Genomic DNA, 25865 nt, shown 5'->3' with positions numbered 1-25865 from the left:
CCGCGGCGCCCTCCGCCTCCTGCGGGGCGGGCGGGAGGCGGTGCCGAGACACGGGGCGGCCGCGCCCTGCCGGCCTCCGCCCTCCTTCCTGCCGTGCGTCCCTCCGTCCTGCCCTGGCTCCCGAGGGGTCAGGGCCGGCTGGCCGGCCGGAGGACGGGGGTGCTGCCGCCGCCCGAGGGGAGCGGGAGCCGGTGGCGGCCGGGGGCCGTGAGGGCAGGCGGGAGGCTTGCCCCGGGGCTGGGAGAGCGCCGGACGCGCAGGGGAAGGAGGCGGCGTGAGAGAAGGCAGAGGCCGGCCCAGGGCCGTGTCTTTGCGCAGATGCCCTCGCGCCCTTTCTGGTAGCTCTTAGCTCAAGCGCGCCCAGCTCGATGGGTTTATTTCTCACACCTTTCCTCCTCAGCTATGGTGGCCGCCCTTCACCTGGGCCTGTAGCTGAAGGCAGCCAGATAGGTGGACGGGCATAACCCGAGGGCAGCTGGCGCGGGGCTCTCCGTGGCAGCCTGCCCGGTGTGGCAGCCTGCTCTGGCCTCAGCCTCTGTGAGCTGCTCGGATAAAGGCGTTTTCCCATCCGAATGTGAAATATGGCCCCGCTTTTCAAGATAAATCATATCTTCCTAGACAACGGAGTTTTCAAACATAACTGCTGATAAATGAGGGGTGTTTCAAGTCTTGTCTGTTTATTATGTGTTTGCATGGGAGATAGTGTAATGGCTTTCTGATTCATGGCTGAGCCCTGAGTGTTACTGCAATTCATAAAACATGTAGTTGGATGAAGTCTGAGGTTCCTTGCTTATTTCCTAATTTAAAGCATCAAGGTCACCCGGAAGGCAGGGATATGCGTCCCCATGCTATTTCCTCCATACTTTCTCGTGATTCTGAGGCCACATTGGTCAGAAACTAGGGAACTTATAGGAGGTTATGTTAGATGCAGCTTCAGAATCTAAACTGTCAAATATATAAGACATATATGATAATACTTCCCCATTTACCTAATATTCTTCAAGAGTCTCAGTAGAAAAGCATATTTTGGAACACTGGAGTTGGAAGGTTATGAGGTTACAAGAAGAAAGTGCTTCAGTGTGCTGAAAGTAATTGTCTAACGAGAGGTGAACCAGAGGCCTTAAGCCACAGGTACACTGCTCAGGCGTACACATCTAACCACTCTCTGGCAATGTGTGTGGTAACGCAGCACCCATGCTGGGCCCTCTTTCCAGATACTCACGCTGCCTGCAGCAAACAGTGCTGTCTTGGCTTCTCACCTCTCTCTGATATATTTCCACTCCCTGCTCCTTTCAATATTTAAATTACTAGCCACACCTCAGTGCCTACCTTCCCACTCTTTGCTTTCTTTTTGAATTAAGCTTCTTACTAAGGACATGCTAATCAAAAGCAGTTGTGGTAAAGCTGGGAGGGAGAGGGAGGTGAAGACAAGGCACAAGTACTATGATCAAATGAAACAGTTCTGGGGATGTTCCTTAATTAAGTAAATCTCGCTATTGCTCAAGCTGATGTTACAGTATTCTTAGGAAAGGATACGTCTTTATGAATCACCATTAATTTTCATTATCAGCTACTCTTAGTGATGTCAAAGAGCAAGCATAGCATCTTCTTTACAGCACAGTTAACAGGTGGGTATTTCCAGTTCTTTTCACATAGATGCTTGTGACAAAGGAACATGTTTGTGCTTTTTGAGACTGGCTAGACTCTGATCTCGGCCATTGTCTTCTTGGGACCAGTTGCATTATGATCACCCAAACTCACAACCCCAGAAAGGTGCTTCTTGCTTTGTGATTTACATGAAATCTGTATACATTATTAAAACACCATTGTTACAGCTAATATGTAACTGTTTCCTGTGATGATGGAAAAGCCTTCTGTAACATGCAAATAAGATTATTTAAATTTGCTAAACACTCTGGTATCTGTCTCTATGAAACTTATGCTAATTGTTAGACACAATTACCACTCTTCCTATAAGAGAGAGCAGTGAAAGTGAGATACAAGGGTGCTCTTCTCAGCTGTCACTTTTGCTCAAGAAAGCAAGATCTCTCAGAAATACTCAGGTATCACTCTCTTGCTTTGTTTGTTCTTTCACATATAACAATACAATAGATTTAACATCACATGTATGAGTACATTTTCTGCTTGAGTTTCACCTAGACTGTCCAACGGCTTAGCCAAAAGTGTATCTTGAAATCTTGAGCACCTTTACATAAATATTATAATAGTTTAAATGACCAAGCTAAGATAGCAGCCTCACCATTCCACATGTTAGTGAACTGTGGATGATACATGTTAAAACCTGGTAGTCAGAAATTGGCCACTGGCAAGCACTGAACATCAGGAGATCACTCTATATAGATGAGGTCTCTGGAAGGGAAAAATATGCTTGGTGGAACAGAAGAGGCAAGTAGGCAGTATTGCGTAGTTCTTGAAGCATGTCAACAAGTAGAATGCAGAAAGCTGTGACTGCAATTTTTTGTTTTGTAAGTGAGGTTGCTTGATCCATAAAGAAGAACACTTTATTGAAAGGGGCTGGTGGGATCAAGTTGATACCAGACAATTAAGTTCCTGGGAGCTAAAGCAGAAGAACTAGTTAGCACACGTGCAAACATCAGAGCAGCAGTGATGTTCATTAGGGTCCTAGAGCTCCTACTTTGACAGCTGTCCTATGCTGTAACAGTAATATTAAGATGTTGAGAACTCTTCTCTAACAGCATGTCTTTAATAACACTGTATTTCAAGAGAAAAAAAAAAAAAAAAAAAAGACTGAAGTTATGCTTGTGGAAGCTGAATTTGTAAATTTGTGGTACCAGGAAGGCTTATTGTCATAAACATTAAACTCTGCTTCCTCCACAGCTTAGTCACAAAGACCACCTGACACGTAAAAATATTTCATTTGGTGATAGCAAAATATGTGGCTTGGATTGCTGCATTAAAAATGGAGAAAGTTAAGAAAAAATACTTAAGTCCTAGAAGTAACAACTACTGCTTTCAGGTAAGAAACTCAACAATATAGCTTTAAATCTAGCATCATGGAGCTTTTCTTTTTTGACACATACTAGTATAGCTCAGTGACATACACAGCCTCAGTGAGGCACATTACCAAGGTCAGGTCCATGACATTTAAGATGTCTTCCTTTAAAAATACAAATAGCTTTTATGAATGAACAGAATGTTTTGTTAAGCTGAATAAAATTTAGTGAAACCTCACTTAATATCTATATATATTTAAAATATAGATAGATAGGTCTTGCAATTAAAGGTCACTCATGTTCTCCCATATTATTATGTATACCAATTTACTGTTCCATAAGTTTTCCCTGCTACATTTTGGAAGGATTTTCAGCAATTCATTATGGTTGCAGAAATCCTTGTGTAGAACATGTTTTGTTGGTGTCTTGGCTCTTAGAATCCTTAAAAGTGACATTTTTAATGGTGTTTGGGGTGTAGAAGCTGAGTTGGAATTAATTGTCTGTGTTGGACTGTTTCCTGTAAATTCTGGCACATCGTTTGCCATCTGTCTGTCTGATAACAGCTACTCTGAGAAGTGCAGTTCATCTCCTTTCCTTATTTATTCTTAGGCAAAACATGATAATCATGGATGAATTCTTTACTCAGGAGCAAAGATTATCAGAAATGTAGACACGGTATGGAAGAATAGTGTTAATAACTGTGTCCTTACATTTTAAATGCCAGTTTTCTATCAAGTCTCTGTTCATCTTTCTTAAGGGGTGTAAACAACTTTGTTCCATAATTTTAGGAGACACCACAATGAACTTCCTTGATTTCAAATAGTTTTGTCTTGGATGGAAAACCAGAGACTCTCTTGAAGAAATGTGAAGATGTCGATCTTAGTAACATGGTTTAGTGGTGGACTTGCCAGTACTAGGTTAAAGGTTGGACTAGAGGATCTTAGAGGTCTTTTCCAATCTGAATGATTCTATGATTCTTCTACACCAAGATTATAAATTGTGTCTCATCTAATTTACTGAATTAATAAACTGAATAATAAACTGAATAATTTTTAATTAATTACACTGGATTAAGCCAATAAGAAATTTGCCCAGGATTCTGACAGAGCCACTTGTTAGTGTCTTAAAAAAAAATAGCTTCATCTAGCTACCTGTCCTTGAAGGATCATTCCTGCAATCTCAGAAACACAGCTTTTATCATAAAGCATCATGGGAGCTCCAATCTGCAGATGTATCTTGCATTGAGAAAATAGCTACAATTTTTGAAAAAGTATAGCTCTTAGCTCTTTCAAGACAATTCTTACATGGTGACTGTCAGTGTATGCATTCAGTGCATGGAGATACCACCTTTATTTATGTTACAAGTCATCTTTATTTGGCCTGCAATATTTTAAATGGTATTTAACCAAGGTGTAGCGCCAATCTGACAGACTGGATTTGCGTATGTAAACTGTGTAATAGTGTTCACAAAGCAGTATCTGTCATGCCATTGCTGTCTGGGGAAACAAATCAAAATTTGATATCGAAATCTGATCCACCAGCAAATGTGGTGGGACACATAAGGGAGACTTGCTTTAAGTTCAGTCCTTTGGACTATGCGTGTTCAAGAGCTTCTCAAGAGCTGGATCAGGAATCCTCCTTTAAAAAAAAATAAATCTCCAGTTAATGGCTTTCCTGTAGAACGTGGAATTTTGTTATTGGTTAAAATTAACTAATAACATTTCCTTAACTCTTTCCTGATTTCAAACTATATTCATTTATGGTTGCTGGGCAAATATATTGTACTTGTTCATTATAAAAATGATGACTTGTTCCATATACATGTGCGTCTTTCTTGGTTCAATAAGGACAATAGTTTCTTTGGCAGAAACATCCTGTTCAGAGTGTTCCAATAAAAGGCTGTAAAACTGTTTGCTCTTAAATTGTTTGCCTTCATGACCCTTAAACTTTCTGCCAGCTTCTGGCTGTGCATGCAAGTAAGAGCTTTGTACTATTTGTCCTTAGTGTTGCTTTCACAAAATATATTTGTTGGCTGTACTGCCATATGGTAGCTCCCAATTAGCTTTTTCCTTCTCTCTCTCTCTCTTTTTTTTTTTTTTTTTTTTTTTTTTTCACCACAGAAACTACATCATTACTTTCACTCAGGGATCTAATGAAAAAATCTAAAAAATAAATCAGAAATCTTCAACTATGCAAATTTTCTCAAGCATTAGGATAGTAGTATTTGGAAATCTCTGGAAAACAAACAAACAAGGGAACACCTAATTGCCTCTAACCAGATGAAAAGTTACATTATTGTGAGATCACACAGGCAAAAGAAAGGGAGACGTGCAAATCTGGCAGCTGCCTCTTGTGCCAAGAACCGGTGAATCCCATTATGGCATAGCAGCTAGAAAAGGCTGCTTCCTGCCAGTGGTGTCACTTGCACTTCTGCAGAATTTTACATCCCTAATCTGGTCTTTAACTGATTACTGTAATTAGAAGCACTAGCATACAACTTTGGTAGCAGGCATAGCACCCTCTTAACAGATTGTGAGATCATTCCTGCACTGAGGACTGGGCTTCCAGACAGATTGCAGAATCACAGAATCATCTAGGTTGGAAGAGACCTCCAAGATCACAGAGTCCAACCTCTGACTTAACACTAACGAGTCCTCCACTAAACCATATCACTAAACTCTACATCTAAACGTCTTTTAAAGACTTCTAGGGTTGGTGACTCCACCACTATCCTGGGCAGCCCATTCCAATGCCTCACAACCCTCTCAGTAAAGAAGTTCTTCCTAATATCCAACCTAAACATCCCCTGGTGCTACTTTAGCCCATTCCCCCTCATCCTGTCACCAGGCACGTGGGAGAACAGACCAACCCCCACCTCGCTACAGCCTCCTTTAAGGTATCTAGATTATTTTCATTCCAGTGGTTGTGAGGAATACACTGTTCATCATCGCCATCTTGGGCTGGCTTTTAAAATAACACAAAGGCTATAAGTTCAGGAACAATCAGGTCATTTTATCTGCTTTTCTCATAAGATAAAAGAGAATTAAGCATCCTCTTCCATTAAGCAACTGTTAATTAAGCTCAGCAACTGCTCCAGGCAGCAGTGAGCAAAGATTTGTACTAGTAGGTCTAAAGATCCCGTTTTGGTGCTTTTTTTCAAGCAAAGCTCCTTTTTCAGTGTTTCTACAATCTTGAAGAAAAAGCTATTGCCTTTATTTTTTTTAACATAGTGCTAACTTCTAAAGCTAATGTGAATAGAATTGATTTAAAACCCAGACTATACATATATTATCTCTGCACAAGTAGAAGAGTAGCATTATTTCTAAAGTTTAACTTGGCTTGTATGCATTTACCACAGTAATGCTCTGAGCAATTTCATTTCAAAAAATACGAAAAATATAAATATCCTTTTAGACCTGCAAAAGGAAAGCTATTCCCGTTGTAGATCATCCTGAGAGAAAGGCAAAAGGTTAATGAGAGAGCCTCCTTTCAGTCTGTTTTTCAGATGTGCACAGGAACAAGCCAAAGATGAGCTATATTGTTTCTTGATCAATAGCAATGAATTAAACCTAAAAACTCATAATTTATTCCCTCTGTGGAATACAAAGAACACAGACAGTTATTAGAACTGTGTCCTCATGCTGTATTATGCTGTAGTTTGGTAGTATCTGAAAAAATAACTCTCTTATACATGGACTTAGATCCTCTTTGACTTCATCCATGTCAGGAGTTCATAAAACATGTTTTTTGTTTGTTTGTTTGTTTCTTCGTTTAACATTTGTGAAATGTCTCTTTTACTGGTATGATTTGTTTCCAAAAACATTGATGATGGCTACAACTGCACTATATTGTGGATTTCAATATGCCTGAGCAATGCTTTCACAGAAATAAGCTGTCTTTGAACCAAAGGTAGAGTTTAGCCAGCAGAGTATCTGTTGGGATGATTTCTTTCATGAGTCATGATACTTTGCAATTCCAGAATGCTTTCTGTTTGAAGACCTCAGAACAGTATGTAAATTAATTCAGCAGCATAGAAATGCATTGGAGAAGATAATTATTTTATATTTATTCTCTCTCTTTTTTTTTTTTTTTCTTCACAGATGAGTGGACTCCTTGAAGAGAACTGATTTGTGTGAGATCACAAAAGGAGTCTATGCAACTGGCAACATTGAAAAAAAGTACGTTTCCCAACTCCCGAATCTAGAGAGAATGCAAGAAAATGAAAATTGGGGCAGTCTCCACTAATCAGGAGTTTTGTGGGACTTCTGCAAGCGCAGGGTGTGGCATTTGTCAGATGCATAGTGATTCATACTAGGGATGACCCAAAATTCTTGGGAGGGAGCAATGAGAGGGAGGTGCAGCAGAAAGCAAATGATGGAAATTATTTTTAAGAGGAGGTTGGAGAACTGCCTGTGATTTTCACAGCTGGTTGTACTGAGCTGTACCGAACCACTTCCAGCACGGCCTTGATTATAACACTGTTAATTCCAGCATATCCCTCCTGAGATCTGTGGGAGGGCTGGATTTTTGCTGCCCAGATCTTCTCTGCTCTGCAGAGGTGGTAACTCCCTGTTTCTTTAGCAGCTCTCTTCTTTCTCAGTAGCTTGGAAGAGGCCAGGGCGCATCTTGAAGTATATGGCAGACAGGGGACGTGTAAGGAAAGCTACAAAAACTTGGTGATATAAGGATGTCATTGTATTTATTGCAGTAGGAATCTCTTCAGTGCTTATGCTAAAAGGATAACTGAGGCACCTAAGGCCCCTTCTGTTTACATACTTCCTTTTGAAAATTGTGAAGGTCACTATTCTCAGTTCTGATTTTTTTTTAATATTAGGCTAGTAGCTTCTGATTGCAATGCTAGCATGAGGAAATTTCTCACAATTTTAACAGATGTTCATATTGAATGTCTGTAGGGTGACCTGATAATACCTAAGGAAACTGTCACCATTAAAATTAAAGGACACCGGTAGCTCCTTAGTGAGAGTTATTAATTTAAATACAAGCAAACAGGAAGAAAGCAGGCTGATTTTACATTTAATTTACCCACATATTGATTTAATCAAGGATCAGTTCATGCACAGACGGAACTTTATGTTGCCAACACTATGTAATGCAGTCACAGAAAAAGTGTGTAATGAAAATAACCATGTACTTTGAAGACTTGCAAGCAAATGTAAATAGGAGTAGTTCTTAAAGTTTCATGGAAGATAGAGCAGCACATGTGTAAAGGCACATGTCTGGAGCAAAAGAAAACAATTCTTCTGCAGCACTAGTGTGCCTCCAAAAATCTGCATTACAGCACAGTTTTGAAAGAAGACAAAAAGGTTGCAGAAATTTAAAATTCTAGCATGCTGGCTGCCAATGGGAGTGAACTAAATGCAACACTCGGTGTCATGTATATCTACTCTACTGAGGACTGCAAATTCCATTATAAGGTCATACATCTCACTTTTTGGCAATGTTCTTTTAGCACAGAGAATGGTAACTGCTACAGGCTGCCTCATATTTCACTGGAGTATTTGTAGTGTTGTTACCTGGCCAAACACATTGCAGTGAAATGATCAGTTTATTTCTTTAAATATATAATTTTATATAAATCTATAAATAAATAAATAAATAAATAAATTTATATAAATATATATATGACATACTGCTGTTCTTAAGTGTTATATATAGGCATACCAGCATGCTCAGGAGAGGAATTTAATTAATTCAGTCTTTATTAAGATGAAATACCACATTATGACCTTCATTTTAAGGACTGTTTTGTTATCATCATACCTAAGATTAAATGTTTGCAATGTGATGGTATAAAAATGTGTCTGGTGCCAAGATGATTATCGAGGTGTGATAGCTATGTGTATTTTGTTCCAGCTTTAAAGCTCATCAGCCATCCCAGCCCAGCAACATCAAGTTTCTACTCCTGTGATAGTTGAAAGCATGTTTACCTTTGAACTCTGCTGGACCAAGAACTGGCCTCTTGGGTAACTGCGTGAAATAATAGACTTTAGTAACACTTACTTCACCCATCCGATCATTCTTACACATTGATTTTAGCCAATTTACTAAAGTAATTGCAGCATGATTTACATTTTTAATTATTTTGTACGTTTCTAATATTAGAAAGGGAAAGACATATATTTAGGAAAGGGAGATAATGTTAATCGTGTTTTCTACCAGCAGTCTTCAGATAATGCATGGAGACCAAACATAACATACAACCTCTCCAAAATCAAGAGTGTGTATTCAGCTTTTGTGAATTCTAGTGGTCACTACAGCAAACAAGGCAGATGCTCATTTTATATCAGTCCACAAAAACATTTTCACTTTATATGGCTGGGGCCTGAATTCCAAAGAGAAACTGAGAATGATCATGTATCTTCATCTATTAACGTTTATCTCTTATTCATTTCTCTTGTTTTGTCTTGTTCATTTATGGTCTGTCTTCTGAATGTTCTTCAGAAATTTTCATTGTCTGCTTTTATGTCACTTGGAAAAAAACAAAGTGATAAATTACAAATTCTCTGTGGCTTTACTATTGTAGTACTTTTATGGGATGCCTTATCTTTTCCTTTTGCTTATAAATGACAGCAAGAATGAGATGTGAAAATGTGCTTGACAGGAAAAGGGAAGTGGCGTAACTATAAGTTGCAGCCACAATGTATGGAAGGAAAACACATTTCAAACCTGTACGTGAAAGTTCGATCTCATTCAGTTTTGTAATCGTTCTCTTTTTATGAGCTGATCAGGATTATGCCGTCATTACTTGGAATTCTACTATACTATATAGTATATTATATTATATACAGTAACTATAGTTACTTTTCTTAAAGTTTTCCCCACTGTAGTATCTGATCCCATCACCAAGATTAATGACTGTAGTCTCAAAATGATTCAGATTTATAGACTCATTTTACATTTTAAGCAACTGAGGCTTAACAAAGCTAAGCCATTGGTTTAAATCACAACGGAAGTGCATAGCAAAATTATGAATTAAATTCAGATTACCCAAGTCCTCTATCAACACTTTCACCATACAACTATTGTTCTGTTGTGAAGAAAGAATAAAGCAAATGACTCATGTATGCATGCTTCTTTTTCTCTTCTGTGTAACTATAACCAGAAGAGCACCACCTTAAGAATCTGAGTGACTCAGCCTGATCTTAAGGAGGAAATACCCAGAAATTAGTTTGGCTAAGATTAAAAACCTGAGATTTTTTTGAAGTCATCAGTGAAGGCTGATGGCCAAAATAACTGGCTACTTGCAGGTATTGTGCAGTATTCCTAGCCACCACTTTGAAAAATAAAACACTGGGACTAGGAAAGTGTATGTTTGGTGGAAGAATCCTGGTAACAGTAGGATCATAGCAAAAAGACTGTGGGAGGAGGGAAAGAAGGAAACATTCTGAAGCTTTCCAGGATTTCTGAAGTAAAAAAACAAACAAACAGAACAGACAACAAAATGGAATGGAAGTGGTATTGTTTGGCATTTTGTGGTGTTTTTCCTTTTTCAGATGCAGTCCTTATATCACTTTCCTTTATCCTTCTCCACCTACAGACTCAATTCATCTTCATCCTAAAATTAACTCTCTTCACGAATTTGACTTTGCCAGTTCTAACTCCGCCTTAGCTTAGGACTTATTTAGCTCATTGTGGTCTTCAGTCATTTTCTCCAGTCTCCCTTTACATTCCCAGGCACACATCTAGGTCTGCTGCCTGAAAACCCTTCATTTATTATCAAACTTCTTGTCACCTCTCACTTCTGATCACTCTCTGCTTGCTCCCATGCTCATTGTTGTCTCCCTCCCTTACCCAGAATTTAGGTTAGAAAAGCAGGTGGTGAAGTGGTGAAGTGAGACCCATTCCTTCACAAACCCCCTGACAGATGCAGAAACACTTGCTTTCCTGTCTCAGACCACTGGTACACTTGTGCGTGCAGCTGCTGCTGTATCTAAAGGAACGGGAGATCAGACAGTATGAATACTATTCCTAGATATGGAAAACATGTCCTGATTTTATGTGGCAGAAGAAAGTGAGCTCTGCACAGAGTCCTGCCTACTTAGCCTTTGCCTCCACTCAGCGCTGTGGTACTGGAAATACCGCATGAGAATCAGGTGTGCTGCAGATTTCAGGGACTACAGCAACTCTGGTACACCACCAAAACCAGTTGCCAAGCACAAAGTGAAGACAGAAACAGACCTGTAGGATTGACTGCCCCACAGCAACTTGTCTCCAAGTTTTGTGATATTAGGCACAGCACTGCCATGAGCCTTTGGATAGATGCTTCACTATCTTGGGATTATAATTTTGGTAGTGGATATATGATTCAAATGGATAAAATACAGAAAATGAGCTACAGAGGAAGAAGACATACCAGCTGCAGCTGTACTCACTTTCTGTTCAGGAGAATGGAAAAGGATAAGAATATTAGCTGTTCCATGAAGGGATCCATCTCTTGCTGCTGTACAAGACTGAGGATTCTCCTGCAGCTGAGATAATCTACAACAGTTTATTGCACAGCCCGCTGGATTACTTGGAATGCCTTTTTATTTTCCAGGAGCAGATCCAAAAACTGCAGTAAAGGAACAGTTTTGAGAGATTTGATAGGACTATCACATCAGCCTATACCTCCAGTAGACATGGAGTTATGGGGTTCTGCAAATTAGAGTGAAAAAAAGGACCAAAGAGGATGCTCTGATTTTCAGAATACTTGGGAAGTGTGGAAGTGAGCGGTTTTGAGAGCCCTGTACAGAGATCTCTGGAAATTGATGTCCAGGTAGGTGCTGTACAGATGCATTTGCCTGGTGGTTTCATATAACCCTTTTTATGTCTATGAAGATGCCTGCAGTTAGACTAGGTGCAACTTGGTATTTTGTCTTTTTTTTTTTTTTAAATTGATCAACAAGCCTTATGTTCTTAAACAATCCTGATGTAACAGTGATTAACCCTGAACCCATCCTTATCTGTGGTGTTCCCCGGTGACCCAATCTACCACAGACACATCACTCATTCTTTTCTCTGGAAATGATAGTAAGATATTTGGAGAGACAAGTACCCTATTTTAAAGATATAAGATTGGACAGCTTGTATTATTTTTAAAATTTGGGGTCAAATTCCTTTCTGGCTCAGTACGTTTGCAGCATATTGATTTTGCCAAAGTTACGTAAGGCATAAAAACAGCCCTTTGTTACCAAAAGCAGTACAGCTGTTTCCAGGACCATGAATCGTGTATGACTTCTCTTTTTAACTTCCTACTGGCTTTTTAAAAATATACTTCAAATCAGTTTTGCTTTTTGACACAAGAGAAACAGCAATAAATTCTTCCAAGAACTGGAGATTTGGCCAAAGCATTAAGTTTTCATGTGCTAAGAATGCAAAGTCATTTTAAACTCTGACATTTACACAATTCTATAGAATATGAGAGAAGTATATATGATTGCATATATCTACAATTCAGATTGGAGGTACTAGGAGTATCTCATTTAATCAGTGGTGGAACACAGCTACTGAGTGGCTGCTGAAGTTATTTTAGATAAGCAAGCAGTCTAGACCATGTCGGACCAAGATAGCATCAGAGTGGTTAAAATGTTGGTTACTGGAATACCTTGTAAAAGTGAATTCATGTTAGCAGCAGTGGAAAAAAAATATGAGTTTAGGCTACAGTCCCACTCTTGTGGCAATGTACTCGTATATTGTTAATTAACTATTAAAGCTTAGTAAGGTGGGTAGTCTGAAAAAGTAATAAACACATACAGGGGAAGACTTATGCTTACTAAAGTATATTGTATAATCCTGTCTGGATTAATGAGACAAGCCCTGATGATTAACCCTTGCTTTTCCTTGTCTCTTTCTATAGTACTTCAGAGTTTTTACAAACTGGCCTTAGTACCACAACAATGTGAGAGTGTTTGCTTCTGAAGCTTGTTTCGTTTTGCTCCAACTTTTGTGCCAGGGATCTTACCTGAGCTAAGTGCTACTGGCATGTACTCCAAATTAATCATGCTCTTCTGAAGTAATATCATCCCATTCTTCTGTGTCCATGGGATTGCATACAGGGGCTCATTTCAACAAAACCATGGCCCCAGCCTTTGTTTGATGCTGAAAGATTCTCCAGTTGTACAAAATCTGCAGTCACAGAATAGAATCATAGAATCATTAAAGTTGGAAAAGACCTCTAAGTTCATCTAGTCCTTGTTAGTGTTAGGCCAGAGTTTGGACTCGGTGATCTTGGAGGTCTTTTCCAACCTAGATGATTCTGTGATTCTGTGATCTTCTGCAGTCTCCTGTTTCTTATAAAAGTAACAGGGAAAGAGTGAGGCAGAAGCCTGATAAAAAAACAAACAAACAAACAAAAACACACACACACAAAACAAACAAACAAACAAACAACAACAACAACAAAAACCCACAACCAACCTTGTTCCTTGTCAGATATTGTGACTACACTTTAAAATGTTCACATCCATGTCATTTAATACTCATGACTGCATGATTTGCCACAAAAATGCAGATGCTGGTGGAGGAAAGAGAGAACATGGTGATCTGCAGACTGTTACCTAAACACATGTGCATGTGTGCAGTCCCCTAATGATCCAGAGCTGTCAGGCATGTGTATGTAGCCTGGTTTGCTACAACACTATCTCCCCTGTGCCACAACGCTGAGCCAGAGCAGTGCATTATACACAAAAAGAAAACAACATGTGGATAAACTACGTGGTCTGCCCGAAGTCACCTGGCAGCCTGTGCCAGATCTGGGGGATTTTATGAGTTAGTTTTATGGATTGCAGTCCAGCCTATTTACCACAAGGCTCACAAAGCAAGGAATTTATGACACCTCTGCTCAATCCAACCCACTGTTTAACACAGTCACTGGAGTGCTTTTGCTCCCGTGGTTCTGCACAAGCACCCAGATACTTGACTCACCTCTCAAGGGCACTGCTGAGAATTAGGTAAAGCATACAAAGCAGCCTGAATATTAAAAACACACCAGTTCTTGGTACTATATGGAATGGTGGCTTTCGCATGTTTTACGTTACATTTGCTAAAGTTACTTCACCTGCACATCTAAAATTAATTCATGTATTTGCACTCATCTCTCTAAGGCTTTTGGTCTGTTTTATGAGATGAAAATAACAGCATGAATTTTCCTGACTGCTGTGTTCAAGACCAAATGTAAAAACTCAGTGAAGAATTAATGAGTGAAATCTCCAAATGCTATTACTGAGTCATGCATCTTGCACACTTGCATAAATTTCATGAAATGAGAGAAATTTCGAAACAATATTAGACTTGTGCATCTTGCACACTTGCATGAATTTCAACAAATGAGTGATTTTTAGTATAAATAATGTCAGAGACACAGCCATGCACTACTGGCTGAGACATTACTTGATAGTTCTCGTATACATTATGAACATCGTTTGTTTGCTTCAAAGGTTTTCAGTTCTGTGTTTGAAGTCTGGCAAGAAGCTCACAACAAAAAGCTGATGCAAGGCTTTTGTGACGGATTGTTTGAAGGCACAAGTCAGTGGATCTGCTGCATACCACCACCACAATTACAGGCAATTAGTTATTCATTTAAGAGAACAGCTACTAGGTTTTAAGCCAAATTGTGCCAATGCACTCAGAAATGCATATCACACAAACACCGTTCCTTTTTCTCTCTGTGGATACATATGTGTACACGCATGCACACACCTGTGTCAGTTGTACAGAGACATACATTTGTGTAGGTGGGAAATATGCATAAGAAACTTTTTTTCCATTCCTTGGGCACAAACCTGTGAATAAGCACATGTACGAGTTGGTGCAGGATCAGGCCCTGGGTCTGCATTTGCAAAAGCAATACTGCTGCTTAGCAACCACTTTTTGCCCAGATGAAAGCAGCAACCTTGCAAATCAGAAGCAACTATGTAGGTCCATGCAAAGGCCAAGTGAATTAAAGTGAAAAGTGAAATTATACTAACTGAGCCTGCTCCTCTTTGGTCATGGTAAAAATTTCCATGAAGAAGTAGAGGCAGTATAGGGCTTAGAACCTTAAAGGAAGGATTTAAATAAAATAAATTAAAAAAAAAAATTATGCACAGAGTGTTTTCAGCCTCTGTGGAAAATAAAAGCAGACATCCGAATGAGATAAAAATAAATTAATTTGCATTTTTAAAGCCAAAACCTAAAGTGGATTTTTTCTTTCTCTCTAGAGTACAAATACTTGTTCCTTTTCCCATAAGACTTAATGTGGAATGCACAGGACATGGAATTACTTTTGATGTCTTTACAGTTATTTTTATTCATGTCAGTCAGACATCCTCATTTCATTAATGCTTAAGGCTTCAAAAAGAGAGCCACAATCACTGGGCTCTGTGATTGAGAGCTAGTGCTCTTCAGTTTGCTCACTGACATACTAGGTGCTCACTGGCAAACTGCTAGCAGTCAAATTTGCAAAGATTGGTGGATTTCCAGAAATGCAGCTGGCACCCAGACATCACATTTTCAAATGAAGATCTAATGAAAAAAAAATGAGGTGCCTAAATCTCAGGGCAACTGGATGCCTAATCTATTAAGGTACTTTTGAAAATCCCATTAGACATCTAAATATCTTTGGAAAATCTGGTGCTCTGAGGTTGAGCAAGATCCCCTTGAAATCTTTGGGTGTCACTCTGCAAACTTCAGGAGGTTTTGCGTTAGGCTGTTATATTTTACCAGTTTTGTATCTCTCAACAGCAAATACTAATCCTGCAGCTGCTGCATGGAAGTGGTGTGCCCACCCTTGATTATCAGCTCATACCAGAGAGAACAGTGAGATATGTAACCAGGTAATTTCTTACTCTACATTAGTTTATATGATATAGAAATAACGTGAGTCCTTGAACATGAGTGGCTACAGAAGAGTGGATGAGCCTCTTGGTTTGTGATCTGGAGCCAGTGGGATGGAGAGTTTGCAGGGAAGAGGTCTCAGCGACCTTTTCACAAAGTGATGCCTGAGCACCCCTGCCACAGGCTGACTCCCATTACACACACAGCTGTTTCACCACTTTCATTCACAAGCCCCCTTAGGTGTCATCCACTGTATGGAGAAAATCCCTGTTTCTGATCTAATCACCTGTGAATACGTACTACCTGTACTTATATGTCATTATCAGTGACTGTTTTGTAATGTGGAACTTTAAAGCCTGTAGAAAAAGTTTCATTGTACAAATAAATGCTCCCCCTTCACATCCTGTTTCCCAATCAGGCTGTAGAGTAGATTTGTATGTGTCTCTGTATTCATCTCTCTCTATCTGCAGCACACAATCATGGCCCAATACCTGTCTAAAGAAGCATAATTTCTGCCCAGATGATGAATGAGACAGAAAAGCACCACTGCTTTCTACATCTATTCATCTAGAGATGCTGGGGTGAAGAGACTAACCCCTGTGTCTCTTCCAACAGAAAAAGCTGCTGCTTAAGCATGTGAAAAATACAGAGGCCTGATGATATTTTCAAAATCACCTGAAGCTTTTCATTTTCTTCAGGACTTAGGTACTTCCAAAAAAATAGTATTGGGGATTTAATGTTAAAGAAAACCAAATTTGAATGCTAAAACTGTGGCCTTACTTTGAAAATCCAATCAGCAGGGAATGGATTATTTTGCTATACCATTCCAGTAACAAATAAACAATTAATAAAAAAAAAACATTTTAGAATGCCCCAGAATGCCCCAGTGCCAATTTTTTAATCGTTTGATCATGGGTTACCTTCAAGCAATGAGCCCAGCTTTGCAAGGTGTCCAGATACCTTAGTTCTCATAGCAGGAGGATCTCAGCAGGGTTGGCCTTGCAGGGATTAGAGAGGTGAGAACTGAGATCAGATGGGATTGAATGCACAAATTTTCTTGACATTCTTTGACTCTGTCCATTCCTTGGCAGGGAAATCTCTTGTCTGATTAACTCGGCATGTTCTTGTTCTTGGAACCCAAAGGCAAGCAGGTTGGCTCCTGCAGCTACAGCAAAAAGGAAAACAGCAGAACTGCCTGGCAAGTGTAAGTCAGAATTTGTTGTGGAGAAGCTTTAGAAAATTGCTAAAACTCAGGAATCTGTAGGAGCATGGTAACAACATTCCCTTATAAAAGAAGGGAACTGAAAATATTTGCAAATTCTTAATGTAATGATATTTTATAGCTTATAGTAAGAATAAAGTGACACACTCATAACTGTAAGACATTTTAGTGCAGAATTGCAAACCTTACTAGCATCACAGTTTGGTGCTGGAGGCTGCTTTTGTACTGATGTCGACATACTAATATTTGGAGGGCTTTGAGCAAGGAAATAATACATAAGCTGGAGGCATGTCTGAAGAAAGCATTCTGTGTACATAATGTCATCATAAACAAAATTGAATGTTACAAATATACGTTTATTTTCTCTGGTTATCTTCCTATTTTGAAACCTTAATATGAAATGGTATAAAAATCTTCAGGAATGCAGCAACTGGTGCTGTTATTTTTAAGAAAGAGTAGTTGGTATTGTCACTAAATATTTGGTGAACTTTGGTTAGAGACAAATGAGTGCTATGAATACTGTTTAGGAAACACTGCCAAACAATGTTTTTGACATCATGGCTCTTAGAGAAGAAGTAAATCTCTAAAGAAAAGCAAACTCTTAAATACATTCTGGTTAAAACAGAGCTAGAAAATCTATTTTCTGGGATGCATCTTTTCAGGGAGAAGTTATGGGGCTGTGTGGAAGGGAAGGAGTGCTTCTTGATTTCTAACAGTGAAAACAGTTTTCAGTTTTATGAGGATTTTCCACAAGATTAATGCTATCTTTGGGTATGAATATGACTAGCAAAAGACTTATGGACAGCTGGGGGAGATTGTCACAGAAATGCCTGTGGAAAAATGTTATGATTAACAGGGAGCTTTCTCTCTCAGGCAGAGTAAGTCTATCTCTGAGACAATTGATCCTTGACATGTGCAAACAGGGTAAAACTGAGAGCAACTGCATTCAGAATAAAAATGGGAAATTGTGTCAATTAACTTTGCTTGCATTTTCATGAATGTTTATCAAGGGAAATCACTCCAAGATGAAAGAGGAAATAAAGTACAGGATACTCAGCAAATCACCACCGAAGTTTAATAGTTATGAAAATATAATAGGACTTGTAAATTACAATGGTGTCTTTCAAGGCTGCCTACCATGGAATAGAGCGAGAAGTCATATGATGGGAAATAAAGTTTACAACCCTGGTCCGTGTAAGTTGATTGCAGCCAGATAACAAAATTTTATCTCTCTCAGCCTTCCTGTATATAACACTCTAACTGCAATTAATAGCTCTGTGTGCATAAAGTCTCTTTGCAATTAGCTTGTTCTCCTTAAGCTTGAAACCAAGAATGTAATTTGGAGATAATTGTTAATCTGGGAAAGGTCTGTGAGTCAAAAGCAATCTGAGAATAAACAAACACACCTCCTTTGCTGAAAGCAACGTGCTTGTAAAGTCTTGTGCAAATACTTCATGAAAATTAATATAAAAATAATAATAAAAAAAAATCTGTAAAGCCCACAAAACATCACACTAGCAAGGCTCTTATATTCAGAGTTGTGACAGAGTGAGAAAAGTCATCTGTAACAGCAAAACTCAGAAAAGAGCTGGGCTGCCTCATGTATGTGGTGCATTATGGAGTGCACAAGCTAAAATTCATGGGAGCTACTTAACCCGGCATCAGCCTTTCCTTTGGAGTAGAGGTTTTGAAGTCTGAATGCTCAGGTACATCCTACTAATTGTACCTTTGTGTCTGAGTGAATCAGTGGGTCACTAAAGCCCAACAACCCCTCCTTTGGGCTGCAAAACATGAATCTTACGCTGGTCAGTGGTGCAGGAGGATAATTTACAGGAAGCAGCAAAACCTCCCTCACTTCACAAAGTCAATATCCTTCACTCAACAAACTTTACAAAGAGCTAATAAACCTTGTCCCATCTTTGCATGAAGGAGGCAGATGTTAGTAATCTCATCTCATGAAAGCTGACATCTTGGAGAGATATGAAGTGACTTGACCAGCTGAGCTGAATCCCTGTCTTAATCATTAGGTAACAACCTTAATATGATATAATATTAATTTTAAATATTAAAGCTTCAAAACAGGAAATCTGTTTCCAGATGAAAATTAAACTCCTTAAAAGGGAATAAATACAGTGCAAATTCCTTTGAAGTGCAAAAATGGCTTTAGTTATAGCACATACATTAGTAAATATTATAAATGCTTCTTATTAATAAACCTCAGATATTCACTGACCAAAACTGGATGCACAGCTGTTGATGGGCTCAACTCATCACACTGACTCTGTTGTACCTGGAACATTGTCTTTGTAATCTAAATTATGTAGAATCATGGGATATTTCCAGTTGGAAGGGATGCACAAGGATCATGGCATCTAACTTCTGCCTCTCCACAGGACAACCTAAAAAGTAAACCACATTTCTGGGAGCATTGTCCAAACACGTGAACTCTGGCAGGATTGGGGCTGTGACCACTGCCCTGGGCAGCCTGTCTCTGTGCCCAACCACCTCTTGGTGCAGAACCTTTTCCTAACACCCAGACTGACCCTCGGCTGTTCCAGCTTCATGCCGTTCCCTCAGGTCCTGTCGCTGTCCCCAGAGAGCAGAGCTAAGCAACTGCCCCTCTGCTTCCCTTGTGAGGGAGCTGCAGGCCTCCATGAAGTCTAGAAAAGCAGTCTAGGGATTCATGGTTTTTACATTTCCTCTCTGCTTTGAATGTTGTGGTACAGAGCATAGTATTCACACTTTGCAGACAAAAAAAAAAAAAAAACAAAACATCTTGAAAATTGTAGGAGTTCTCTCAGGAGAGCTTTTCCGCCCACATACCGCTCCCTACTGTGTACTTCTGCATCTGAAAGCAGGAGAATTGAATTGGAGGGATGGTGGGGTAAGCAGAGGGAAAGAGGGTTGCCTTCTTCATCCTTTCTCCCTCCCCTTTTCCACCATCTTTCCCCATACCTTTCCCCATACCATCAGCAATCATATCTATAACACGAGCCATGGAGTACTTTAGGATAAACAAAGCTACAGGTAAAAAGAAACTGGTATTTGTATAATAATACATGCTCCAGAGGGGTACTATAACCCCCCCCCATCCAAACCTGTTTGCCTCTGTAGAAATGTTTTTGCATGTCTTTGCAGAATGTCCATAACAGAAGATAAGCTGTTGTTTACATGTGAGCCCATTGTGTTTGACCTTAAAATAATTCCTCAAGGTAGTGGGACTTATTTCTGTAACATTTGAAATTTGAAATTTATATTTTAATTTGGCAATAGTATTTAACATACGACATAACAGTAAAATAGGGACTGAAAAAGTCGATTATTATGTGCAGTGTTTTGTGGAAAGACATTATTTACTTGTTTGCTTCATTCCAATATTTACCGTTCTAAATGTCAGCACTGTTGGGTTCAACGGCCTCACTCATAATTTAGATAATTTTATGTTTTTCAGGAGTGGTTTGTATTTCACAGTAATAGCACACGCTGCCACATTTATAAACAGCTACTATCTCCCTTCACAAATCATTTTCACTGAGAAAAATATACGAAAAGGGGTGAATTCGTGAACAGGAGAATATGGTTTCAAATGTTTCATGTTAACTCTTAGTCCTTTAACAGTTCATCTAAGGCTTGGGTCTTCGGTCAACTGGCAGCATCTAGCTGCTAAAGAGAGATGGCAGATGCTTGCAAATGCATGGTGTCAGTCTGGCCATGCTTTACCCCTTGAAAAGGGAAAAGATGCAGCTGGGCAGCACCAGTGGGGTCCATGACTCCACCACACACAACGTTCATGGCCACTAAATTACTTTCTGCCTTATGCAAATGGAAGAGCTGGCAGCAATCTGCCCTTGCTTCATGTTTTGCCGAGTCTGGGCTGCTGAGGATCGGGTAGCAGCAAATCTTTCCTGGCAACTGCTGCTGTCCACAACCTCCTAGCAATGCAGTGCTGTAAAACCTGGTAGAGAGCTTGAGTCATAATTTTGATACTCAGTTTCTCACCTACAGAAAGGTGGTAAATACAGCATTTCAGTGAGTGGCAGATAGGCCAGAGAGCAATTACACACCCCAGAATGAAACACTTCACATTATTAAAGCTCAGTTTAATGCTGGGGATTCAGTGGGAGACTACATTTAACTCCAGGGGCTATAGAACAGAACCTAAATACAAAACATTATTACTTTATTTTTTGCTTCTTAAAATATGCTGCTGTTACTGAGAATTATGTAAATAAAAGTATAATTTATTTTTCAACACAATAGATAGCTGCAACACGCATATATTTTTGTATTAGAGAAGTAGAATTTAATAAGGCTACTTAACGCTGGGAAGCTTAACATTACCTGGGTTATTTTGTTACTCATAATGTATTAATCAAATGAATCTTAGGCAGGTTTCCTTATTCTCTGTCTTTGCTAATAGTATTTCCTTTTCTTCTACAATTTGTTTTTATGTTCTTTGCTAAATGTATAGCCTTTTTTAATGAAGAACCTCAATGTTACCACAAATGTGATTTCTTACTCTTTGTAGTTACGGGAACTGTCATGCAGAGGAACGGCTGGGCCTAACATCTGATACCCTTCTTCACTTGCGGAAACAGATCAAGTTCAGTCACTAAAAAAAGCCGATAATCTGACTAACCTAAGCAACAATTTTCTCTAATGGTGGCTCCACTTCGGGTGTTGCTAGTTTTAAACGTTATTTTCCAAAAATCCACATTTTGGGTAAGTTAGTGCTGTCTTTTAAGTAAATATAAAAGTATGTAAACTTTATCAGATTCTACTTAAGCATGTCATTGATGACAATTATTCATATTTTAAGGACCAGCCTTGTTACAGGATGGTTCTAGATACACAGTGATAGTTCTATTAGATAGTAATGCTGCAGGGAGTTTTATATAAGGAGGAAACAAATGGGTGCCCCTGTGTTTCACACTCACCAAGTGGTAACAGCTTCAGTCTGGCCCATGCTATATGAAAGGTATCAGAAAGTGCTTCATAGCAATACGTGTATCCCCAAATGCCAGTCACACACAGCCTTAACAGCACAGAATACTTAAACTTTTTCAGCTGCTATGCTTCCTTCTGGAAGATCTGAGGAAGCAACAACAACCTTCGGGAAGACTATTTTTTCCATAGTATGCAGAACACAGGAAGACCTCAGGACTTCTGCTGATGTGGCCAAGGTTTATTTTTCAGGAAACTTATCCCTACATGAAATACCATTTGCAAATATGAAAGCTGTAGCATATGAATTAAACAAAAAGTCAGCTTATAGTGCTGAGGCAGTGCTCTGTAGGGATTGAAATATATACTCTCCGAGCAGAATCTGTAACAGTTCACAAAGTCCCTAAGTAAAGAGTGTAGCAGGTTTACAACTGCTAAGAAAACAAGAGCAGAAAATCTAGAGAAGATCATAAATGCAAGCATAAAATGAAAAAGATGAAAATGCTGAGATGAATATATCTTACGTTCATAAAAGTAGAGTCTCTATCGTGCAAATCATTTTTATTTTGTGTCTTGATTTTTACCTGGGGCTTTAACAGCTACTGCAGTTTTGGATCATTTGTCAGAATGGAACAATTTATCTGAAATAATTTATATCACATTATCTCTGCTGACTCCACTGGTATTATGTCTTTATCTCTCTCCTTCTCTCAAATAAGAGGTTCACGAATTTTCATTCTTACTTAAAAGAGTTATACACTTTTAGAGTCAAATCCAATTTTCAAGTCAATACAAGGTTTTTCATTTTTTTTTCTATGGGAACTGGATCAGAATTTCATAGCATAAACTAAATTAGGTATCACATCGTAGTATATAAGTTGTAAATTTCTGGGAGATTTCATGAACTGAGGCAGTTTGAAAGCTGAAGATAACATAAAACATATTTAATAGATGGAGTAAGAGCTTCTTATTTAAAATTCATTAAAAATATTTTAACATGAAAATGGCCTGGCTCCAGATTATATCCAGAACATATCAGGCTGTTAGTGGTACACAGCCAGATCTCATATGACACCATGGGGGAGGGAGAAAAAAGGGAAGATAAAGACAAGTTGTAAAATTTCTTAAGGCTATAATTATTCAAGATGTAAGAAACATTAGCTGTTAACAAAATCTGTAGAAAGTATTATCTATAGTGAGCAAATGTTGTTTTCTGGATTCTGGAAAGAATTTAGCCTGTATGTTTCTCCAGAAAACACTGGATAGCTTGTGAATCTGCAGGGCAACAGTCATTAGTTGGAGGCACTTAAAACCACGAAATCCCTAGTGTGAGATAAGTTTTTTTTTTTCAAAATTTTAAGGAAGAACTTGGTAGGCTCTGCATCCCTCTTGGGTGATAGCAATTATTCATGTTGCTACCATCATAAATGCTGTTATCCTTTGTGAAACTGAGAGCTTATATAAAATACCACTAGCCTCCAGAGACAAAACTTGTAAGCAAAAAAATTAAAAATAAACTATTATAATGTGTAAGGAATGACTGATGAAGCATTACTGAATTTGCAGAAGTATTTTCTGGTCATTGACTATCACAAAAAGAATGACTTAAGTCACTATAACTCTGTTATGTGGTACATTTAGTGCCCACGGTTAAAGAACAAAGGTATCTAACTATCAGTATCATTCTATGTTGAAAAAAAGAAACTGTGCTAGGATGAAGGGGACTTGAGGACAAGTTTAGTGATTTGTTTTAATCACTAAATTTTAGTGATTTGTTAAGAATAGTGAAGCAAAGTAAAACCAATTTAAAAAGATATTTAATAGAAAAACATTATTCAGGATAACATGATGAAGTACAACAGGATATGGAAGTTGGACATTTAAATTTTAACATCTAGTGTTAACAATTAGCTCAAGATATTTACTGAGTGACAAAGTTTTCAGAATATTTTCACTCCATGTAATAAAGCTGTAACGTAAATACTGTCCATGTATTTGGGAAATAGCAGATCTAATTGTGAAGTGGTTATCCATTAATACGTACAATATGTCAGTCCTTCTGTATTTACTCTGCTTTGTTTCAGTAGTAGCTACCAAATATTTATTTTTTCCTTGAAATAACAACACTTTTTTTGTTGTTGTTGTTTTGTTTTGTTTTTCATCTACAAGGGCATGTTTGGTTTGGAAATTCTGGTATCATATAATGGAAGATTTCTGTCATTTTGACTTGCAAAACAGGATTTGATTACTGAATTCATAGATCAGCACTAGTACTTACAACTTGTAATTCCTGTGGGAGAAATGCACAAAACTCAATGATATAATCCTATTGAGTATTTGAAAATGTAATGTCCAGTGGCAAAGAATCATTGGTTTGAAGAATGGGATTTTATTATTTTCATCTATGAAGTTATCAGTTCATGTCAAGGTTGGCATGGGCTCAAAACTGTACAATTTGTGCTTGCTGGCTAGAAATATGATGTTTCTTCTATTCCAGAGGGAGAGATATTTCTATTACACAATGTTTCAGTAAAAAGGACAAGGATTGAAGAGATTTGAAGACCAAACTCTTTCTTTCCTTCCATGGCCACTCAATCAACTTTTTTTACGTCAACATCGTGGCTGACAGACTGCTCTAGTGTAAGTACTGCTCAGTTCTAGCCAGGCTGCCACTGTTCTGGGGTTAGAGAAATGACAACATGAATGTTACCTAACCTGATGCATGTGAAAAAATAAAACTGCACTGGAGACTGTATGTTGAAGAAGAGCGAGTCTGCTATAGGAGGTTATTTAAGAAAACATAGCATAAATCATAACACCTATTTGCATGCTAAAGGAGAAAACTACTCAAAAATGCCTTCATGGATAAACAAAGCAAGAAGGTGAAAATAGTATGAGTGTCTGTCTGAATAATGAGAGGTTTGGATATATGGGCAAACAAGACTACTCAGGAGCAATGAAGAGATTTCAGAGCAGACCTATTTTCTCTTGCCATCTCCAGCATGCAGATAGTGCAAGTAAGAGTGGAAAATGCAAGATCTGTTCTTCATTTTTATTCTACTTGATGTTTTTAAGGAAGGGAACATCTTTTTCTTTCCTGGCTGGCTCAGTTTCAGTTTCTGTGACAGTTTTTAAACTGTTCTTCCTAAAAAAACAATGTCACCTTATTAAATGGAGGTGAGCAAGATACAGTATAGCAAATTTACATCTGGTGTTAGCATGTAGAGGTGATGGCCAGCACAACTGCCTGCAAATGGCATATTTCTATATGATCTTCTGCATTTAGGGAAAATTAAGATATTAAATCCTGCCCCCCTCCCCCCCCCCCCCCCCCCAAAAATCTGAAAATCTGAAAAGGAAGGAGCACAATAAACAAGTTGTCAAAACAGAGAAAAAGACAAAGTACTCTCTCACTTCGGCTTTATCCAAGGCTTCTTTTGCCTTTGTTCTGCTCTAGCTCTGGAATACCGAGGCCAGTGTTTACTAATTACCAGGAAATGAAAAGTGTTTGCTGAATAGTGCTAAGAGCAGATTCTCACATTTAAAGCCTACGTAGACTTAACATGTTCCAGAAAAAGCTCGCCCAGAACTGTAAGAAATTATTGCATTACTAGATAATTGGAGCTCAAGGTGGGTGCATTATGTAATAGCACTTTGAGATCCAGCTGCATTTTACCTATTTACCCATCCCTCTAAGCACAAGAGACAGTAATTCTTACCACACCTTAGAAACTTGCCATTGAAAGGTGTGGCCTATTGTTGTCGGAATCACATCAGATCTCAAACTTGCATGCACACAGTGAAGAAGTAGCTAGAGCCTGCCAGTTAAAGCAGAAAGAAAGAAGAAATTTGTAAGAAGAATGTGGGAGAAAAGCAGCTTAAAGTTTACCATAAATAACCTTCTCTCCCCC

General features: G+C 38.7%; 2 long non-coding RNA genes across 2 annotated transcripts; both read left to right on the top strand.

The window, feature by feature from the left end:
* Positions 1-7001: 7001 nt before the first annotated feature.
* LOC309881045 lies at positions 7002-10920 on the top strand. Its single transcript, XR_014318064.1, has 3 exons — positions 7002-7153; positions 8850-8959; positions 10792-10920. It is a non-coding gene; the product is annotated as an uncharacterized lncRNA (long non-coding RNA).
* A 7228-nt stretch (positions 10921-18148) lies between these two features.
* Positions 18149-24578, top strand: LOC309880658. Its single transcript, XR_014318014.1, has 3 exons — positions 18149-18204; positions 21539-21732; positions 24452-24578. It is a non-coding gene; the product is annotated as an uncharacterized lncRNA (long non-coding RNA).
* Positions 24579-25865: the final 1287 nt, after the last annotated feature.

The sequence above is a fragment of the Aythya marila genome, assembly GCF_965140915.1.
Source record: "Aythya marila genome assembly, chromosome: 8".
Taxonomy (NCBI): domain Eukaryota; kingdom Metazoa; phylum Chordata; class Aves; order Anseriformes; family Anatidae; genus Aythya; species Aythya marila.
Note: the sequence above shows the minus strand (reverse complement) of the source record. Positions and strands in the feature narration are given on the sequence as shown.